Raw genomic sequence first — 23173 nt, 5'->3', positions numbered from 1 at the left:
AAAAACATATTATCAGTAATTAATGATGTTCATTAATTACCTGGCTTGGGTCTCTTGTTGCTGTGCACCATCTTTGATCGTTGACTTGAGGACGATTCTGCAGTCCAGGTCCCGGTCACCCTGCAGTAGTCGCATATTAGGACTTCTTCATCGGTTTCATGTAGACCACTCACCTAAAAAAAAAGGAAAGAGGTATGATAATATGTTCTTGGTATACACTGACAATTAAGCCCCATACACACTGGAGACCAGGGACACTTGCGATACAGTTAACTATATCGACAATTCCACTGGATACTCTAGAAATCGGTTACGACATCGTTCACTGATTTCCTAGTGACCTGCTAAACACGCGGGTCATCAGCTATATGGCCAGTGGGAAAAAAAAAAAATATATTGCTCAAAAGTGCCCTTGGAGCGGTATATTTTTATTTCTCATCAACTGTGTATGAGGGCTTTAGAAACATGCACTATGCATGCATCTTCTTTTTAAATAATCGAGCTATGATTTGGCCATTAAAAGAATGATTTGCCAACTATTCATTATGTCTCCAGGATCGGTCAATTATTGATCCATTATCTACCTACTGTATGTATCTATTTAACTGTCTATATAAATATCTATCTATATGTATTGTGCTGGGTTATGCTAATGATTTGCCATCTATGTACCTACCCACATATCTATCTAATGATTTACCATCTATGTATATACCCACCTATCTATCTTTTGATTTAACATCTGTGTACCCTATAGGAGGGCCAAGCTGGTGGTAGCCTCGTGACTCACAAAGAATCATCCTTCAGCACTCAGGAGAGGGAAAACCCCCTGTGGGGGAAACCTCTGGGGACCCGTGGCTGATGGACTGCCCGTCCCTCTGGGCATTAGGAGGCTATGCGGCATTATATTGACAAATTTATCGAAATACTTCATGAATGTGGAAGAATGACATATACATTCATATGAAGCAAAATATACAAATATACCCTAATAGCTATCATTGGCTGATGTCATTAATAAAGCTCCTGTCCACATCTCCTGATATTACCCAAATCATATTCCTCACAAAGCTGCGCAATTTGCTGAAGAGGCTGGCCATCCCCATTTGAGAAGCTTTGTCTTTATTGCTAGAACCTCCAAAGATAATAAACAAGCACCAAGGATTTTTTTAGGGTAGCTCCAAGTCTGCAGACACATGCAAGTTAGGAACTTGGTCTGTGAGAAGATACTTAACTCCCACAGGGATCTCTCCCCGAGAAGACTGGGTATATATGAGGAAACATCAGGTAGCAGGAGATGTATATGGAGGATGGTAATGACCGCAATGATTATGCTGTGTCCACCCACCTATCTTTTAAAGGTATTGCGCTTCACCCACCCAATTATCTATCTACCGACTTACCCAGCCATCTATTTATCTAGCTATCGATCTATCTAATGATTTACCATCTATCTACCTACCTACCCACCCCTCTAACTCTCTTTTTTTCTTCAAGTTTAACTTTTTATTGAAGTCACATATCAAAATAAACAATGTAGCATTGCAATCGTTTCGTATGACTTTGATTTTTCTGATTTATGGGGAAGTGGTACAGAACAAAGAGAGGGGTGGGGAGGGAGGGGGGGTACGGTTACAGTTCCATATTGTAAAAACATAGTGCGGAAGTACAATAATACAATATATAGTGTACGGAGTTAGAAGGTACATACACTGTTTAATTTCTACATTGCTAGTTCTGGTTATATTCCATCCAAGTCTGCCATAGTCTAGTTGCGGAAGATGGTGTCGATGAGTTAAAAGATGTGCCCGCTAATTCGAATTCAAAGTGAGATTGTACTGCTTCTTCTATCTCTTTAAGGCTAGGTATGTTCGTTGTCCTCCAGTTGCGGGCTAGGAGACGTTTAGTTGAGGCCAATATATGACTAACTACATACTTATCGGAGTATGAGGTTATGTCTGGGAGGACGTGAAACAGTGCAACCTTCGGCCGTGGGTCGATAGGGTAATGTAGTATATTGGAGACTAATCGGAATACTCTCCTCCAAAGGTCAGTTACTAGAGGGCAAGACCAAAATATGTGGTATATTGATCCCACTCCGCCACAATTGCGCCAGCATGAACGTGGGTTCGAAGCGCTTATTTTGTGGAGAAGGGCGGGGGTCATGTACATCCTATGTAGTAGTTTAAAAAATTGTTCTATATGGGATACACACTTAGACATTTTAAAGCACATCTGAAAGACGGACTGCCACTCCTCTTCTGTCATAGTCACACCCATATCTGTTTCCCATTTAATTTGAGATGAGAGTTTTGAATAATGTTGAGGTGTGACTAGAGAGGTGTACCATCTTGATATTGCACCTTTACTATTTGTCTTATGGAGTAGAGCCCCTGTTGTATTGGGTATTGGCTTCAGGGCCTGAGAGGATGGGGAGACAGCCTGTAGCCAGTGTCGCACCTGCAAATATTTATAAAACTCTTTCCAGGGTATGGAATATTTTTCTTGAATTTGGGTAAAGGAAAGTATTGTTCCTGAGTCTGTTATATCATTCAGTGTGAGTATATTATTAGCTATCCACAGGTCAAGGGACAAGTCTGGGATCAGGCGTGCCAGTCCTCTCATTGACAGTTCTAGCGTGGGTTGTGGCCCTCCTAGCATGCGGGACCTCAGCGTATTCCATGTTTTACATACCGCCTGAACCACTATAGAAGGTTGGGTGAGTTGTTTTACCTCTGATGGAGGTAGCCATAGGAAGTCCATGAGGGGGAATTGAGATACTAGACCTCTTTCCATTATAACCCAAGGTTTAGGTTTATCAGTTATCATCCATGCCCCTATGGAGGATAGCAACGAGGCCCTTTGGTACGCTTGAAGGTCTGGGTACGCCAGACCTCCATAGGATTTGGGTTGAGCCATTATCCTCCTTGCTAGCCTTGGTTTTTTGCCTTTCCAAATGTATGATGTAAATAGTTTGTTGAATTTAGCTAGTAGGGAGTCCGGCAGTAATATGGGAATTGTTCTAAATAGATATAGCAGTTTTGGGAGCAGCATCATTTTTAGCGCCGCTATGCGGCCCATCCATGATACGTGTTGCATCATCCATTCCTGTGTTAATTTTTTAAGATTGGCTAGCAGGGGGAGATAATTACATGAAAGAATGTTTTGGGCTTTTGCCGGGACTTGTATGCCCAGGTATTTGATGCTATTGTCCTGCCATGCGTATGAATATTTGGATTTAAGTTGGTCTAGTAAATTAGGGGTGAAGTGGATCGGGAGAGCTTCCGTTTTGGAGCAGTTTAGTTTATAAAAGGAAACTGATGCATATATTTGTAGGACTTTGTGTAGGTCTCGTAGGGAGGTACTAGGATTTGTGATAGCCAACAACACATCATCCGCAAATAGGCATATTTTCTGCGAGTGACCAAACAATGAGGGGCCTGTTATTGTAGTTGTGGTCCTAATAGTTTCGGCCAATGGTTCAATTGCTAAGGTAAACATTAAGGGGGAAAGGGGGCAGCCCTGGCGCGTGCCATTGGATATAGCAAATGCCGCAGAGAGCATTCCGTTTATGAAGACTTTAGCCGATGGGTTCGAGTATAAGGCTAATATTGATGATAGGGCTCTATCCTTAATACCAAATTTAATCAGCACCGCCCGCAAATAGCCCCAATGCAAGCGGTCAAACGCCTTCTCCGCATCCAGCGAGAGCAGGAGCAGCGGCTCAGGGGACACGGAGAAGGCGTCTAGGACATCAATCAGTCTTCTAGTGTTATCCGATGCTTGGCGGCCACCCACAAACCCCACCTGGTCGTGACAGATGAGGGATGGGAGCAGCGGCGCAAGTCTGTTGGCAATGAGCTTTGCATAAATTTTCACATCCGTGTTTAAAAGTGCAATGGGTCGGAAGTTGGCAAGGTGAGAGGGATTCTTCCCCGGTTTGGGGAATGCGACTATTCGCGCTTCTAACATTTCTGTTGGAAAGGACCCTGTTGCGGAAGCCTCCTCATATACTTGTTGCATTGGACGGGAAAGTAAATTTTTGAAGATTTTGTAAAATTTATTGGTGTAGCCGTCGGGGCCTGGTGCCTTTTCTAGTGGGAGGTCCGATATGGCTTTCTCAATTTCATCTATCGACCAGGGGCTCTCCAAGGAAACGAGAGTGGCTTGGTCCAGGGAGGGTAGAGAGATCTTTTCTAAAAATGAGGCTATACCTTCCGTCGTGGGTTGGGGGGTTTCAGGGTCTTTTTTTAAATTGTACAGTGATGAATAATACTCAGCGAAGGCATTCGCAATTTCGGATGGATCCGTGACTTTCGTGCCTTTCAAATTTACCACTCCCTTTACTCTCTCCTGTGCTACTTTGCCCCTAAGTTTTCGTGCTAATAGCTTACCGGCTTTATCACCTTGGACATAAAATTTTTGTTTCAATCTGAAGAGGTTTTTGTGCACCTCTTGCAGGGTAAGCACGTTCCATTCCTCCCTAGTTTTAAGTAACTCTTTATATATTGATTTGTCAGTGGGGGAGAGTTTAAGTTTGGATTCTAATTCAGCTAAGCGGGTTTCTACATCTTTCATCAATTTATTTTGTTTGGTGCGATGTCTAGCTGCTGCTTGTATAATTGACCCTCTGATCACGGCTTTCAGGGTACACCAGAAGTTAAAGGTATTTGTGTCTGTTGGATCATTTGTATCTAGAAATAGCTGTAGGTTTTTTTGTATAGCTTCTTTGACGTTTGGGATGTCTAGAAGGTAGTTACCCAGGCGCCACTGTCTCGAGCCTGGATGGTAGTCGTCCATGTCCCACCTAAGTGTCAAGGCAGAGTGATCAGACCAGGGTATGGGGATTATACTAGCTTTTTTGATCTGCTGGAGTGTCCATTTATCTGAGAGGGCTAGGTCAATTCTGGAATAAGAATTATGTACCGGGGAATAGAAGGTGTAGTCTCTGCATGAGGGGTTCTTTGCCCTCCAGATATCATATAGAGCATATTCACTTAGTATCTTTCTAAATTGGTTAGATTTGTCTTTAGGGGTGGGTTTGGTTAGGGTTCGAAGTGGGGATGACTTATCCATGTGGGCGTCCAACACCTGGTTAAAATCACCTAGGAGCAATAGACTTCCCGAGCAATTAGCCTGTAATACTGTGCAGAATTTTCGTATAAAGGGAATCTGTTTGGAATTGGGTACATATACATTCGCTATCGTGACTTGTTTATTTTCCAATTTACCATTCAGAATCAGGTAGCGACCCTCTGAGTCTGTTGTTTGTTTCTCTAATACGAATTTGCAGGCTGAGGATAGTAAGATCGCTACTCCTGCTTTTTTCTTAGGGCCATTGGAGGTGTAAGTAGTGGGGAATTTAAAGTTAGTGAACTGAGGCGCGGAGGAAGCCATAAAATGGGTTTCCTGGACCGCCACAACGTGTGCTTTCACCTTAGCAAAATGATGCAATGCTAGTTTCCTTTTGTTCGGTGAGTTAAGACCCTTAACATTTAAGGATAAGACATTAACCATTTTTTAATTGAATTTGATGTATGCTATCAGCTAGCTTGTGGTCTATTTGTCTGTGTAGAGTCGAGGAGGTGGGCCAATCGATGTAATATAGTAAGGACCGTACCTTTTGGTTAGGTGGGGGAAAAAAACAGGGGTAATACGGGGGGGATTGAGAGTACCAAGTGGGTACTGCTAGACAAGGCCACCTTAGGGGGTGGCACATTTAGGAGGCGTGGAGAGAATATGCGCCTCTGTCATTCTCTGGTTGTTAAGATTGTGTTGGGTAAGATTAGTGCAAATTGGTTTTCTTGGAAACTTAGACAACTTTAGTATAACGTACTAACCATAAAACATTAGTAAAATATTCTTATAACAATAATATTCCTGTGTAACTTTCCTGGGTAGCTTTCCAGGTATCGCCATTAACTAGGAGCATATCAAAAGGAAACATAAGGAAGAGAAAGACATCTGTACCGTCAGTCCGCCCCTTTTCATTACTAATCAATCGTGGGATGTGGCAGTCGGGATATATCCCCGCATGCTCGTCGGGTGCGGGCCAACTGCGCAGATACCTTACATATCTCTTAAGTGTAAACTACCAAACTTTCAGAGTTAAAACGTGACTAAATTCAAAGGATATACTGTGCATTGTAGTGCTCTCGGTTCATTTCGCCGTAAGCCAGTCATTATTTAGTCTGGGGGGTTTTGAAGTTGCTGCTGCGATGCCATCTAGGTTCCATTTGACGAGAAGTTTTATGCCATCTTCTGGTGTCGTCACTACATCTGTAGAGCCGTTGCGCCGTATTATCAGCTTGGTGGGGAATCCCCATCTGTATTGAATCTCGGCTTTTTGCAGAGCTCTGGTCACTGGCAGAAAAGTGCGTCGGTGGGCTATGGTAGCAGCCGATAGGTCACCAAAGATTTGGAGGGGGCCCAGAATCGGTGATGCTAGGTCTTTGGATCTCGTAGCCCGCAGTATTTTTTCTTTGATATGGTAAAAGTGGAAGCGCATGATAGTGTCCCTTGTTGCATCTTGGGGGGCCGATCTGGGTTTAGGGAGTCTATGTACACGGTCCAATAGTAAATCTTGGCTACTTGCTTCTGGTAGTAACTGTTTGAATATTTTCGTTACATAATCTTCTAGCTCTAGATTGGACACCGATTCCGGTATTCCTCTCACTTTGATGTTATTCCGTCTTGATCGGTCCTCAAGTTCCCCCACTTTATTCCGTAAGGATGCCACTTCAGCTTGTAGCTCGTCGTGTGAGGTGAGTAGGTCATTATGAGAGCCGACTATTTCCTCACATTTGGTCTCCAGATGATCCGTTCTTTGGCCAATATCATCGATTGACTGCTGGCAAGTCTGCAGAGCTGTTTTAAATTCTGCCGAAATGTCTGTCTTAAAGGAGGCAAGGAGTTGCTTCATTAGGCCCACCGTCAGGGGGGCATCATCTCCCATGGCCGAGACGTCTGTCTGTGAGTGTTGTTTAGGATCAAATGGGGTTGAGAGAGCCGAGAGTTGCTTTTGGTTTGCCGCCGCAGGTGGGGCTGACAGTCTTGTGGACGTCGGGGAGGCTTGAGCCTTGAAGAAACTCACTTGTGAGGTGCTAGGCGTTTCTTTTTGGCGTTTAGCTGGCATACTAAGCTTTGGGGATCACCCGAATTAGGTCCTAATGTGGTAGTCGTTCTGTGCACAATCTTTGTTTTACATAATGACAGAGGCCAACTTGTATATTACTTCATGGTGATATTTTGATCAGCGTATCTCAGAGAAAGTCTCGTGTGTATATTAACTGGAGCAGCAGAATCCAACGGCACCGATGTGGTTGTCGTTTCTCCGTTACCTGATAGTGTTAATGTGCAGCGGGCAGATTGCTTTGAGCCGTGAAGCTGTGACACCTGGGGCTAGAGCTCCTCACTGGGGATGTTATTTAACTTTCTTAACTCCAAATTTTTCTGGTGGTGCAGTTGCTTTTTTGGACCACTAGATGGAGCCCCCGGCTCATATATCTTCACTTGTAATTATAGCAATAGTTATGATTTCTTCAGTTTGGGTATAGCAGTGTTCTTTGACCCTTTATTTAGCTGGTGGGGTCTATGAATGAGGCTTTATTATGAGCTCTGTGTCCTTTATGTAATTATTCTCAGAGTCTCACTATGCTCACTTGTTTGATATTTTGGGTCCAGGCTAGGATTCTGCTAGGTCCCTGCGTTGTAGGGGGAACCCTGGGTCACCCCTGGTATGCTTCCTCTTATTTCTGGAGGTGGTGGCAAGTGGGTTGTGGGCTGCGCTGGTAACAGGGCTGTCTCTGGGTGGGGGGAGATGTAGATATGGCGCTTTGTTATGTGGGGCTCAGCAGTGGTTAGATTGTGGGATATCACCGCTGTCTAACTGGGGAGAAGGGATGCTGGCGGCACCTTACCTCTCCATGTAATGTGTCCCCAGCGCGCCCTCTGAAATGATGTGCGTCAGCGTGCTGCCGTAGTCTGCTCCAAACTCGAGGTGCACCAGGCCACAACCCGCAGGAAGGCAGGAGGCCCTCCCCGGCTCCGCAACCGGTGTCCAAGTGCTGTCCGGCAGGTAGGTAGATCAGGTCTGGCTGTCTGGGCAGTGGGTCTCCAGAAGAGGAGTGGCACAAGGGGCAGATGAGAGATGAGCCTGGGCAGTGGAATCAGGGTCCGGGTCCCTTGCTCTGATCCCCAGCATCCAGCAGCCCGGGATCCAAGATGGCCGCCGGCTATGGGAGAACTCTGCAAGGTAACGCTGCAGAGCTCTCTCCCGTTCACAGTGGGGGGTTTCCGGCCCGACTGAGGAGGTCCACGGGCTCCGGGGGTCCCAGGGATGTGCCTGGGGCGAGGTAGGGTGACCAGGGGGGCGCCCGTCGCGATCGCGGCCGCCCTGCGAGCTCCGGAAGTGCGGCCCGGCTCCGGTGCTGAAATTTAGTCCCCGGCTTCTGGGCAGTGTACAGGCCGCAATCCGCGGGAGCCACTGGAGTGACTCCCCGATTCCGCGGACCTCACACAGCCCTGTCCGCAGGTAGGAGGTGCCGGGTAGAGGCTGTAGGTGCGGGTAGGGACCTCCACCAGGGGATAATTTGTCTGTCTTTGGGCTCAGGGTGCAGAGCTCCCCAAAAGCGCGTCCAGCTCCCTCAACAGCTAGGCCACGCCCCCCCCTCTAACTCTCTTAAAATGTACCATCTATCTACCCACCCATCCATCTATCTATCTATCTATCTATCTATCTATCTTTTGATTTAACATCTGTATACCCACCCACCTATTTGTCTATCAAATGATTTACCACCTGTCTACAAACCCCAAATGGATACCAAAAAACATATTATCAGTAATTAATGATGTTCATTAATTACCTGGCTTGGGTCTCTTGTTGCTGTGCACCATCTTTGATCGTTGACTTGAGGACGATTCTGCAGTCCAGGTCCCGGTCACCCTGCAGTAGTCGCATATTAGGACTTCTTCATCGGTTTAATGTAGACCACTCACCTAAAAAAAAAGGAAAGAGGTATGATAATATGTTCTTGGTATACACTGACAATTAAGCCCCATACACACTGGAGACCAGGGACACTTGCGATATAGTTAACTATATCGACAATTCCACTGGATACTCTAGAAATCGGTTACAACATCGTTCACTGATTTCCTAGTGACCTGCTAAACACGCGGGTCATCAGCTATATGGCCAGTGAAAAAAAAAAAAAAAAATATCGCTCAAAAGTGCCCTTGGAGCGGTATATTTTTATTTCTCATCAACTGTGTATGAGGGCTTTAGAAACATGCACTATGCATGCATCTTCTTTTTAAATAATCGAGCTATGATTTGGCCATTAAAAGAATGATTTGCCAACTATTCATTATGTCTCCAGGATCGGTCAATTATTGATCCATTATCTACCTACTGTATGTATCTATTTAACTGTCTATATAAATATCTATCTATATGTATTGTGCTGGGTTATGCTAATGATTTGCCATCTATGTACCTACCCACATATCTATCTAATGATTTACCATCTATGTATATACCCACCTATCTATCTTTTGATTTAACATCTGTGTACCCTATAGGAGGGCCAAGCTGGTGGTAGCCTCGTGACTCACAAAGAATCATCCTTCAGCACTCAGGAGAGGGAAAACCCCCTGTGGGGGAAACCTCTGGGGACCCGTGGCTGATGGACTGCCCGTCCCTCTGGGCATTAGGAGGCTATGCGGCATTATATTGACAAATTTATCGAAATACTTCATGAATGTGGAAGAATGACATATACATTCATATGAAGCGAAATATACAAATATACCCTAATAGCTATCATTGGCTGATGTCATTAATAAAGCTCCTGTCCACATCTCCTGATATTACCCAAATCATATTCCTCACAAAGCTGCGCAATTTGCTGAAGAGGCTGGCCATCCCCATTTGAGAAGCTTTGTCTTTACTGCTAGAACCTCCAAAGATAATAAACAAGCACCAAGGATTTTTTTAGGGTAGCTCCAAGTCTGCAGACACATCCAAGTTAGGAACTTGGTCTGTGAGAAGATACTTACCTCCCACAGGGATCTCTCCCCGAGAAGGCTGGGTATATATGAGGAAACATCAGGTAGCAGGAGATGTATATGGAGGATGGTAATGACCGCAATGATTATGCTGTGTCCACCCACCTATCTTTTAAAGGTATTGCGCTTCACCCACCCAATTATCTATCTACCGACTTACCCAGCCATCTATTTATCTAGCTATCGATCTATCTAATGATTTACCATCTATCTACCTACCTACCCACCCCTCTAACTCTCTTAAAATGTACCATCTATCTACCCACCCATCCATCTATCTATCTATCTATCTATCTTTTGATTTTACATCTGTATACCCACCCACCTATTTGTCTATCAAATGATTTACCACCTGTCTACAAACCCCAAATGGATACCAAAAAACATATTATCAGTAATTAATGATGTTCATTAATTACCTGGCTTGGGTCTCTTGTTGCTGTGCACCATCTTTGATCGTTGACTTGAGGACGATTCTGCAGTCCAGGTCCCGGTCACCCTGCAGTAGTCGCATATTAGGACTTCTTCATCGGTTTCATGTAGACCACTCACCTAAAAAAAAAGGAAAGAGGTATGATAATATGTTCTTGGTATACACTGACAATTAAGCCCCATACACACTGGAGACCAGGGACACTTGCGATATAGTTAACTATATCGACAATTCCACTGGATACTCTAGAAATCGGTTACAACATCGTTCACTGATTTCCTAGTGACCTGCTAAACACGCGGGTCATCAGCTATATGGCCAGTGAAAAAAAAAAAAAAAAATATCGCTCAAAAGTGCCCTTGGAGCGGTATATTTTTATTTCTCATCAACTGTGTATGAGGGCTTTAGAAACATGCACTATGCATGCATCTTCTTTTTAAATAATCGAGCTATGATTTGGCCATTAAAAGAATGATTTGCCAACTATTCATTATGTCTCCAGGATCGGTCAATTATTGATCCATTATCTACCTACTGTATGTATCTATTTAACTGTCTATATAAATATCTATCTATATGTATTGTGCTGGGTTATGCTAATGATTTGCCATCTATGTACCTACCCACATATCTATCTAATGATTTACCATCTATGTATATACCCACCTATCTATCTTTTGATTTAACATCTGTGTACCCTATAGGAGGGCCAAGCTGGTGGTAGCCTCGTGACTCACAAAGAATCATCCTTCAGCACTCAGGAGAGGGAAAACCCCATGTGGGGGAAACCTCTGGGGACCCGTGGCTGATGGACTGCCCGTCCCTCTGGGCATTAGGAGGCTATGCGGCATTATATTGACAAATATAACGAAATACTGTATGAATGTGGAAGAATGACATATACATTCATATGAAGCGAAATATACAAATATACCCTAATAGCTATCATTGGCTGATGTCATTAATAAAGCTCCTGTCCACATCTCCTGATATTACCCAAATCATATTCCTCACAAAGCTGCGCAATTTGCTGAAGAGGCTGGCCATCCCCATTTGAGAAGCTTTGTCTTTACTGCTAGAACCTCCAAAGATAATAAACAAGCACCAAGGATTTTTTTAGGGTAGCTCCAAGTCTGCAGACACATCCAAGTTAGGAACTTGGTCTGTGAGAAGATACTTACCTCCCACAGGGATCTCTCCCCGAGAAGGCTGGGTATATATGAGGAAACATCAGGTAGCAGGAGATGTATATGGAGGATGGTAATGACCGCAATGATTATGCTGTGTCCACCCACCTATCTTTTAAAGGTATTGCGCTTCACCCACCCAATTATCTATCTACCGACTTACCCAGCCATCTATTTATCTAGCTATCGATCTATCTAATGATTTACCATCTATCTACCTACCTACCCACCCCTCTAACTCTCTTAAAATGTACCATCTATCTACCCACCCATCCATCTATCTATCTATCTATCTATCTATCTATCTATCTATCTATCTATCTTTTGATTTAACATCTGTATACCCACCCACCTATTTGTCTATCAAATGATATACCACCTGTCTACAAACCCCAAATGGATAACAAAAAACATATTATCAGTAATTAATGATGTTCATTAATTACCTGGCTTGGGTCTCTTGTTGCTGTGCACCATCTTTGATCGTTGACTTGAGGACGATTCTGCAGTCCAGGTCCCGGTCACCCTGCAGTAGTCGCATATTAGGACTTCTTCATCGGTTTCATGTAGACCACTCACCTAAAAAAAAAGGAAAGAGGTATGATAATATGTTCTTGGTATACACTGACAATTAAGCCCCATACACACTGGAGACCAGGGACACTTGCGATATAGTTAACTATATCGACAATTCCACTGGATACTCTAGAAATCGGTTACGACATCGTTCACTGATTTCCTAGTGACCTGCTAAACACGCGGGTCATCAGCTATATGGCCAGTGAAAAAAATAAAAAAAAAATATCGCTCAAAAGTGCCCTTGGAGCGGTATATTTTTATTTCTCATCAACTGTGTATGAGGGCTTTAGAAACATGCACTATGCATGCATCTTCTTTTTAAATAATCGAGCTATGATTTGGCCATTAAAAGAATGATTTGCCAACTATTCATTATGTCTCCAGGATCAGTCAATTATTGATCCATTATCTACCTACTGTATGTATCTATTTAACTGTCTATATAAATATCTATCTATATGTATTGTGCTGGGTTATGCTAATGATTTGCCATCTATGTACCTACCCACATATCTATCTAATGATTTATAATCTTTGTATATACCCACCTATCTATCTTTCGATTTAACATCTGTGTACCCTATTGGAGGGCCATGCTGGTGGTAGCCTCGTGACTCACAAAGAATCATCCTTCAGCACTCAGGAGAGGGAAAACCCCCTGTGGGGGAAACCTCTGGGGACCCGTGGCTGATGGACTGCCCGTCCCTCTGGGCATTAGGAGGCTATGCGGCATTATATTGACAAATTTATCGAAATACTTCATGAATGTGGAAGAATGACATATACATTCATATGAAGCGAAATATACAAATATACCCTAATAGCTATCATTGGCTGATGTCATTAATAAAGCTCCTGTCCACATCTCCTGATATTACCCAAATCATATTCCTCACAAAGCTGCGCAATTTGCTGAAGAGGCTGGCCATCCCCATTTGAGAAGCTTTGTCTTTACTGCTAGAACCTCCAAAGATAATAAACAAGCACCAAGGATTTTTTTAGGGTAGCTCCAAGTCTGCAGACACATCCAAGTTAGGAACTTGGTCTGTGAGAAGATACTTACCTCCCACAGGGATCTCTCCCCGAGAAGGCTGGGTATATATGAGGAAACATCAGGTAGCAGGAGATGTATATGGAGGATGGTAATGACCGCAATGATTATGCTGTGTCCACCCACCTATCTTTTAAAGGTATTGCGCTTCACCCACCCAATTATCTATCTACCGACTTACCCAGCCATCTATTTATCTAGCTATCGATCTATCTAATGATTTACCATCTATCTACCTACCTACCCACCCCTCTAACTCTCTTAAAATGTACCATCTATCTACCCACCCACCCATCCATCTATCTATCTATCTTTTGATTTAACATCTGTATACCCACCCACCTATTTGTCTATCAAATGATTTACCACCTGTCTACAAACCCCAAATGGATACCAAAAAACATATTATCAGTAATTAATGATGTTCATTAATTACCTGGCTTGGGTCTCTTGTTGCTGTGCACCATCTTTGATCGTTGACTTGAGGACGATTCTGCAGTCCAGGTCCCGGTCACCCTGCAGTAGTCGCATATTAGGACTTCTTCATCGGTTTCATGTAGACCACTCACCTAAAAAAAAAGGAAAGAGGTATGATAATATGTTCTTGGTATACACTGACAATTAAGCCCCATACACACTGGAGACCAGGGACACTTGCGATATAGTTAACTATATCGACAATTCCACTGGATACTCTAGAAATCGGTTACAACATCGTTCACTGATTTCCTAGTGACCTGCTAAACACGCGGGTCATCAGCTATATGGCCAGTGGAAAAAAAAAAAAATATATCGCTCAAAAGTGCCCTTGGAGCGGTATATTTTTATTTCTCATCAACTGTGTATGAGGGCTTTAGAAACATGCACTATGCATGCATCTTCTTTTTAAATAATCGAGCTATGATTTGGCCATTAAAAGAATGATTTGCCAACTATTCATTATGTCTCCAGGATCGGTCAATTATTGATCCATTATCTACCTACTGTATGTATCTATTTAACTGTCTATATAAATATCTATCTATATGTATTGTGCTGGGTTATGCTAATGATTTGCCATCTATGTACCTACCCACATATCTATCTAATGATTTACCATCTATGTATATACCCACCTATCTATCTTTTGATTTAACATCTGTGTACCCTATTGGAGGGCCATGCTGGTGGTAGCCTCGTGACTCACAAAGAATCATCCTTCAGCACTCAGGAGAGGGAAAACCCCCTGTGGGGGAAACCTCTGGGGACCCGTGGCTGATGGACTGCCCGTCCCTCTGGGCATTAGGAGGCTATGCGGCATTATATTGACAAATTTATCGAAATACTTCATGAATGTGGAAGAATGACATATACATTCATATGAAGCGAAATATACAAATATACCCTAATAGCTATCATTGGCTGATGTCATTAATAAAGCTCCTGTCCACATCTCCTGATATTACCCAAATCATATTCCTCACAAAGCTGCGCAATTTGCTGAAGAGGCTGGCCATCCCCATTTGAGAAGCTTTGTCTTTACTGCTAGAACCTCCAAAGATAATAAACAAGCACCAAGGATTTTTTTAGGGTAGCTCCAAGTCTGCAGACACATCCAAGTTAGGAACTTGGTCTGTGAGAAGATACTTACCTCCCACAGGGATCTCTCCCCGAGAAGGCTGGGTATATATGAGGAAACATCAGGTAGCAGGAGATGTATATGGAGGATGGTAATGACCGCAATGATTATGCTGTGTCCACCCACCTATCTTTTAAAGGTATTGCGCTTCACCCACCCAATTATCTATCTACCGACTTACCCAGCCATCTATTTATCTAGCTATCGATCTATCTAATGATTTACCATCTATCTACCTACCTACCCACCCCTCTAACTCTCTTAAAATGTACCATCTATCTACCCACCCATCCATCTATCTATCTATCTTTTGATTTAACATCTGTATACCCACCCACCTATTTGTCTATCAAATGATTTACCACCTGTCTACAAACCCCAAATGGATACCAAAAAACATATTATCAGTAATTAATGATGTTCATTAATTACCTGGCTTGGGTCTCTTGTTGCTGTGCACCATCTTTGATCGTTGACTTGAGGACGATTCTGCAGTCCAGGTCCCGGTCACCCTGCAGTAGTCGCATATTAGGACTTCTTCATCGGTTTCATGTAGACCACTCACCTAAAAAAAAAGGAAAGAGGTATGATAATATGTTCTTGGTATACACTGACAATTAAGCCCCATACACACTGGAGACCAGGGACACTTGCGATATAGTTAACTATATCGACAATTCCACTGGATACTCTAGAAATCGGTTACAACATCGTTCACTGATTTCCTAGTGACCTGCTAAACACGCGGGTCATCAGCTATATGGCCAGTGGAAAAAAAAAAAAAATATCGCTCAAAAGTGCCCTTGGAGCGGTATATTTTTATTTCTCATCAACTGTGTATGAGGGCTTTAGAAACATGCACTATGCATGCATCTTCTTTTTAAATAATCGAGCTATGATTTGGCCATTAAAAGAATGATTTGCCAACTATTCATTATGTCTCCAGGATCGGTCAATTATTGATCCATTATCTACCTACTGTATGTATCTATTTAACTGTCTATATAAATATCTATCTATATGTATTGTGCTGGGTTATGCTAATGATTTGCCATCTATGTACCTACCCACATATCTATCTAATGATTTACCATCTATGTATATACCCACCTATCTATCTTTTGATTTAACATCTGTGTACCCTATAGGAGGGCCAAGCTGGTGGTAGCCTCGTGACTCACAAAGAATCATCCTTCAGCACTCAGGAGAGGGAAAACCCCATGTGGGGGAAACCTCTGGGGACCCGTGGCTGATGGACTGCCCGTCCCTCTGGGCATTAGGAGGCTATGCGGCATTATATTGACAAATATAACGAAATACTGTATGAATGTGGAAGAATGACATATACATTCATATGAAGCGAAATATACAAATATACCCTAATAGCTATCATTGGCTGATGTCATTAATAAAGCTCCTGTCCACATCTCCTGATATTACCCAAATCATATTCCTCACAAAGCTGCGCAATTTGCTGAAGAGGCTGGCCATCCCCATTTGAGAAGCTTTGTCTTTACTGCTAGAACCTCCAAAGATAATAAACAAGCACCAAGGATTTTTTTAGGGTAGCTCCAAGTCTGCAGACACATCCAAGTTAGGAACTTGGTCTGTGAGAAGATACTTACCTCCCACAGGGATCTCTCCCCGAGAAGGCTGGGTATATATGAGGAAACATCAGGTAGCAGGAGATGTATATGGAGGATGGTAATGACCGCAATGATTATGCTGTGTCCACCCACCTATCTTTTAAAGGTATTGCGCTTCACCCACCCAATTATCTATCTACCGACTTACCCAGCCATCTATTTATCTAGCTATCGATCTATCTAATGATTTACCATCTATCTACCTACCTACCCACCCCTCTAACTCTCTTAAAATGTACCATCTATCTACCCACCCATCCATCTATCTATCTATCTATCTATCTATCTATCTTTTGATTTAACATCTGTATACCCACCCACCTATTTGTCTATCAAATGATATACCACCTGTCTACAAACCCCAAATGGATAACAAAAAACATATTATCAGTAATTAATGATGTTCATTAATTACCTGGCTTGGGTCTCTTGTTGCTGTGCACCATCTTTGATCGTTGACTTGAGGACGATTCTGCAGTCCAGGTCCCGGTCACCCTGCAGTAGTCGCATATTAGGACTTCTTCATCGGTTTCATGTAGACCACTCACCTAAAAAAAAAGGAAAGAGGTATGATAATATGTTCTTGGTATACACTGACAATTAAGCCCCATACACACTGGAGACCAGGGACACTTGCGATATAGTTAACTATATCGACAATTCCACTGGATACTCTAGAAATCGGTTACGACATCGTTCACTGATTTCCTAGTGACCTGCTAAACACGCGGGTCATCAGCTATATGGCCAGTGGAAAAAAAAAAAAAATATCGCTCAAAAGTGCCCTTGGAGCGGTATATTTTTATTTCTCATCAACTGTGTATGAGGGCTTTAGAAACATGCACTATGCATGCATCTTCTTTTTAAATAATCGAGCTATGATTTGGCCATTAAAAGAATGATTTGCCAACTATTCATTATGTCTCCAGGATCGGTCAATTATTGATCCATTATCTACCTACTGTATGTATCTATTTAACTGTCTATATAAATATCTATCTATATGTATTGTGCTGGGTTATGCTAATGATTTGCCATCTATGTACCTACCCACATATCTATCTAATGATTTACCATCTATGTATATACCCACCTATCTATCTTTTGATTTAACATCTGTGTACCCTATTGGAGGGCCATGCTGGTGGTAGCCTCGTGACTCACAAAGAATCATCCTTCAGCACTCAGGAGAGGGAAAACCCCCTGTGGGGGAAACCTCTGGGGACCCGTGGCTGATGGACTGCCCGTCCCTCTGGGCATTAGGAGGCTATGCGGCATTATATTGACAAATTTATCGAAATACTTCATGAATGTGGAAGAATGACATATACATTCATATGAAGCGAAATATACAAATATACCCTAATAGCTATCATTGGCTGATGTCATTAATAAAGCTCCTGTCCACATCTCCTGATATTACCCAAATCATATTCCTCACAAAGCTGCGCAATTTGCTGAAGAGGCTGGCCATCCCCATTTGAGAAGCTTTGTCTTTACTGCTAGAACCTCCAAAGATAATAAACAAGCACCAAGGATTTTTTTAGGGTAGCTCCAAGTCTGCAGACACATCCAAGTTAGGAACTTGGTCTGTGAGAAGATACTTACCTCCCACAGGGATCTCTCCCCGAGAAGGCTGGGTATATATGAGGAAACATCAGGTAGCAGGAGATGTATATGGAGGATGGTAATGACCGCAATGATTATGCTGTGTCCACCCACCTATCTTTTAAAGGTATTGCGCTTCACCCACCCAATTATCTATCTACCGACTTACCCAGCCATCTATTTATCTAGCTATCGATCTATCTAATGATTTACCATCTATCTACCTACCTACCCACCCCTCTAACTCTCTTAAAATGCACCATCTATCTACCCACCCATCCATCTATCTATCTATCTTTTGATTTAACATCTGTATACCCACCCACCTATTTGTCTATCAAATGATTTACCACCTGTCTACAAACCCCAAATGGATACCAAAAAACATATTATCAGTAATTAATGATGTTCATTAATAACCTGGCTTGGGTCTCTTGTTGCTGTGCACCATCTTTGATCGTTGACTTGAGGACGATTCTGCAGTCCAGGTCCCGGTCACCCTGCAGTAGTCGCATATTAGGACTTCTTCATCGGTTTCATGTAGACCACTCACCTAAAAAAAAAGGAAAGAGGTATGATAATATGTTCTTGGTATACACTGACAATTAAGCCCCATACACACTGGAGACCAGGGACACTTGCGATATAGTTAACTATATCGACAATTCCACTGGATACTCTAGAAATCGGTTACAACATCGTTCACTGATTTCCTAGTGACCTGCTAAACACGCGGGTCATCAGCTATATGGCCAGTGGAAAAAAAAAAAAAATATCGCTCAAAAGTGCCCTTGGAGCGGTATATTTTTATTTCTCATCAACTGTGTATGAGGGCTTTAGAAACATGCACTATGCATGCATCTTCTTTTTAAATAATCGAGCTATGATTTGGCCATTAAAAGAATGATTTGCCAACTATTCATTATGTCTCCAGGATCGGTCAATTATTGATCCATTATCTACCTACTGTATGTATCTATTTAACTGTCTATATAAATATCTATCTATATGTATTGTGCTGGGTTATGCTAATGATTTGCCATCTATGTACCTACCCACATATCTATCTAATGATTTACCATCTATGTATATACCCACCTATCTATCTTTTGATTTAACATCTGTGTACCCTATAGGAGGGCCAAGCTGGTGGTAGCCTCGTGACTCACAAAGAATCATCCTTCAGCACTCAGGAGAGGGAAAACCCCATGTGGGGGAAACCTCTGGGGACCCGTGGCTGATGGACTGCCCGTCCCTCTGGGCATTAGGAGGCTATGCGGCATTATATTGACAAATATAACGAAATACTGTATGAATGTGGAAGAATGACATATACATTCATATGAAGCGAAATATACAAATATACCCTAATAGCTATCATTGGCTGATGTCATTAATAAAGCTCCTGTCCACATCTCCTGATATTACCCAAATCATATTCCTCACAAAGCTGCGCAATTTGCTGAAGAGGCTGGCCATCCCCATTTGAGAAGCTTTGTCTTTACTGCTAGAACCTCCAAAGATAATAAACAAGCACCAAGGATTTTTTTAGGGTAGCTCCAAGTCTGCAGACACATCCAAGTTAGGAACTTGGTCTGTGAGAAGATACTTACCTCCCACAGGGATCTCTCCCCGAGAAGGCTGGGTATATATGAGGAAACATCAGGTAGCAGGAGATGTATATGGAGGATGGTAATGACCGCAATGATTATGCTGTGTCCACCCACCTATCTTTTAAAGGTATTGCGCTTCACCCACCCAATTATCTATCTACCGACTTACCCAGCCATCTATTTATCTAGCTATCGATCTATCTAATGATTTACCATCTATCTACCTACCTACCCACCCCTCTAACTCTCTTAAAATGTACCATCTATCTACCCACCCATCCATCTATCTATCTATCTATCTATCTATCTATCTATCTATCTTTTGATTTAACATCTGTATACCCACCCACCTATTTGTCTATCAAATGATATACCACCTGTCTACAAACCCCAAATGGATAACAAAAAACATATTATCAGTAATTAATGATGTTCATTAATTACCTGGCTTGGGTCTCTTGTTGCTGTGCACCATCTTTGATCGTTGACTTGAGGACGATTCTGCAGTCCAGGTCCCGGTCACCCTGCAGTAGTCGCATATTAGGACTTCTTCATCGGTTTCATGTAGACCACTCACCTAAAAAAAAAGGAAAGAGGTATGATAATATGTTCTTGGTATACACTGACAATTAAGCCCCATACACACTGGAGACCAGGGACACTTGCGATATAGTTAACTATATCGACAATTCCACTGGATACTCTAGAAATCGGTTACGACATCGTTCACTGATTTCCTAGTGACCTGCTAAACACGCGGGTCATCAGCTATATGGCCAGTGAAAAAAATAAAAAAAAAATATCGCTCAAAAGTGCCCTTGGAGCGGTATATTTTTATTTCTCATCAACTGTGTATGAGGGCTTTAGAAACATGCACTATGCATGCATCTTCTTTTTAAATAATCGAGCTATGATTTGGCCATTAAAAGAATGATTTGCCAACTATTCATTATGTCTCCAGGATCAGTCAATTATTGATCCATTATCTACCTACTGTATGTATCTATTTAACTGTCTATATAAATATCTATCTATATGTATTGTGCTGGGTTATGCTAATGATTTGCCATCTATGTACCTACCCACATATCTATCTAATGATTTATAATCTTTGTATATACCCACCTATCTATCTTTCGATTTAACATCTGTGTACCCTATTGGAGGGCCATGCTGGTGGTAGCCTCGTGACTCACAAAGAATCATCCTTCAGCACTCAGGAGAGGGAAAACCCCCTGTGGGGGAAACCTCTGGGGACCCGTGGCTGATGGACTGCCCGTCCCTCTGGGCATTAGGAGGCTATGCGGCATTATATTGACAAATTTATCGAAATACTTCATGAATGTGGAAGAATGACATATACATTCATATGAAGCGAAATATACAAATATACCCTAATAGCTATCATTGGCTGATGTCATTAATAAAGCTCCTGTCCACATCTCCTGATATTACCCAAATCATATTCCTCACAAAGCTGCGCAATTTGCTGAAGAGGCTGGCCATCCCCATTTGAGAAGCTTTGTCTTTACTGCTAGAACCTCCAAAGATAATAAACAAGCACCAAGGATTTTTTTAGGGTAGCTCCAAGTCTGCAGACACATCCAAGTTAGGAACTTGGTCTGTGAGAAGATACTTACCTCCCACAGGGATCTCTCCCCGAGAAGGCTGGGTATATATGAGGAAACATCAGGTAGCAGGAGATGTATATGGAGGATGGTAATGACCGCAATGATTATGCTGTGTCCACCCACCTATCTTTTAAAGGTATTGCGCTTCACCCACCCAATTATCTATCTACCGACTTACCCAGCCATCTATTTATCTAGCTATCGATCTATCTAATGATTTACCATCTATCTACCTACCTACCCACCCCTCTAACTCTCTTAAAATGTACCATCTATCTACCCACCCACCCATCCATCTATCTATCTATCTTTTGATTTAACATCTGTATACCCACCCACCTATTTGTCTATCAAATGATTTACCACCTGTCTACAAACCCCAAATGGATACCAAAAAACATATTATCAGTAATTAATGATGTTCATTAATTACCTGGCTTGGGTCTCTTGTTGCTGTGCACCATCTTTGATCGTTGACTTGAGGACGATTCTGCAGTCCAGGTCCCGGTCACCCTGCAGTAGTCGCATATTAGGACTTCTTCATCGGTTTCATGTAGACCACTCACCTAAAAAAAAAGGAAAGAGGTATGATAATATGTTCTTGGTATACACTGACAATTAAGCCCCATACACACTGGAGACCAGGGACACTTGCGATATAGTTAACTATATCGACAATTCCACTGGATACTCTAGAAATCGGTTACAACATCGTTCACTGATTTCCTAGTGACCTGCTAAACACGCGGGTCATCAGCTATATGGCCAGTGGAAAAAAAAAAAAATATATCGCTCAAAAGTGCCCTTGGAGCGGTATATTTTTATTTCTCATCAACTGTGTATGAGGGCTTTAGAAACATGCACTATGCATGCATCTTCTTTTTAAATAATCGAGCTATGATTTGGCCATTAAAAGAATGATTTGCCAACTATTCATTATGTCTCCAGGATCGGTCAATTATTGATCCATTATCTACCTACTGTATGTATCTATTTAACTGTCTATATAAATATCTATCTATATGTATTGTGCTGGGTTATGCTAATGATTTGCCATCTATGTACCTACCCACATATCTATCTAATGATTTACCATCTATGTATATACCCACCTATCTATCTTTTGATTTAACATCTGTGTACCCTATTGGAGGGCCATGCTGGTGGTAGCCTCGTGACTCACAAAGAATCATCCTTCAGCACTCAGGAGAGGGAAAACCCCCTGTGGGGGAAACCTCTGGGGACCCGTGGCTGATGGACTGCCCGTCCCTCTGGGCATTAGGAGGCTATGCGGCATTATATTGACAAATTTATCGAAATACTTCATGAATGTGGAAGAATGACATATACATTCATATGAAGCGAAATATACAAATATACCCTAATAGCTATCATTGGCTGATGTCATTAATAAAGCTCCTGTCCACATCTCCTGATATTACCCAAATCATATTCCTCACAAAGCTGCGCAATTTGCTGAAGAGGCTGGCCATCCCCATTTGAGAAGCTTTGTCTTTACTGCTAGAACCTCCAAAGATAATAAACAAGCACCAAGGATTTTTTTAGGGTAGCTCCAAGTCTGCAGACACATCCAAGTTAGGAACTTGGTCTGTGAGAAGATACTTACCTCCCACAGGGATCTCTCCCCGAGAAGGCTGGGTATATATGAGGAAACATCAGGTAGCAGGAGATGTATATGGAGGATGGTAATGACCGCAATGATTATGCTGTGTCCA

The sequence above is a fragment of the Crinia signifera genome, chromosome 6 (genome assembly GCF_055691185.1).
Source record: "Crinia signifera chromosome 6, ASM5569118v1, whole genome shotgun sequence".
Classification (NCBI taxonomy): domain Eukaryota; kingdom Metazoa; phylum Chordata; class Amphibia; order Anura; family Myobatrachidae; genus Crinia; species Crinia signifera.
This window is presented reverse-complemented; position numbering follows the sequence as displayed.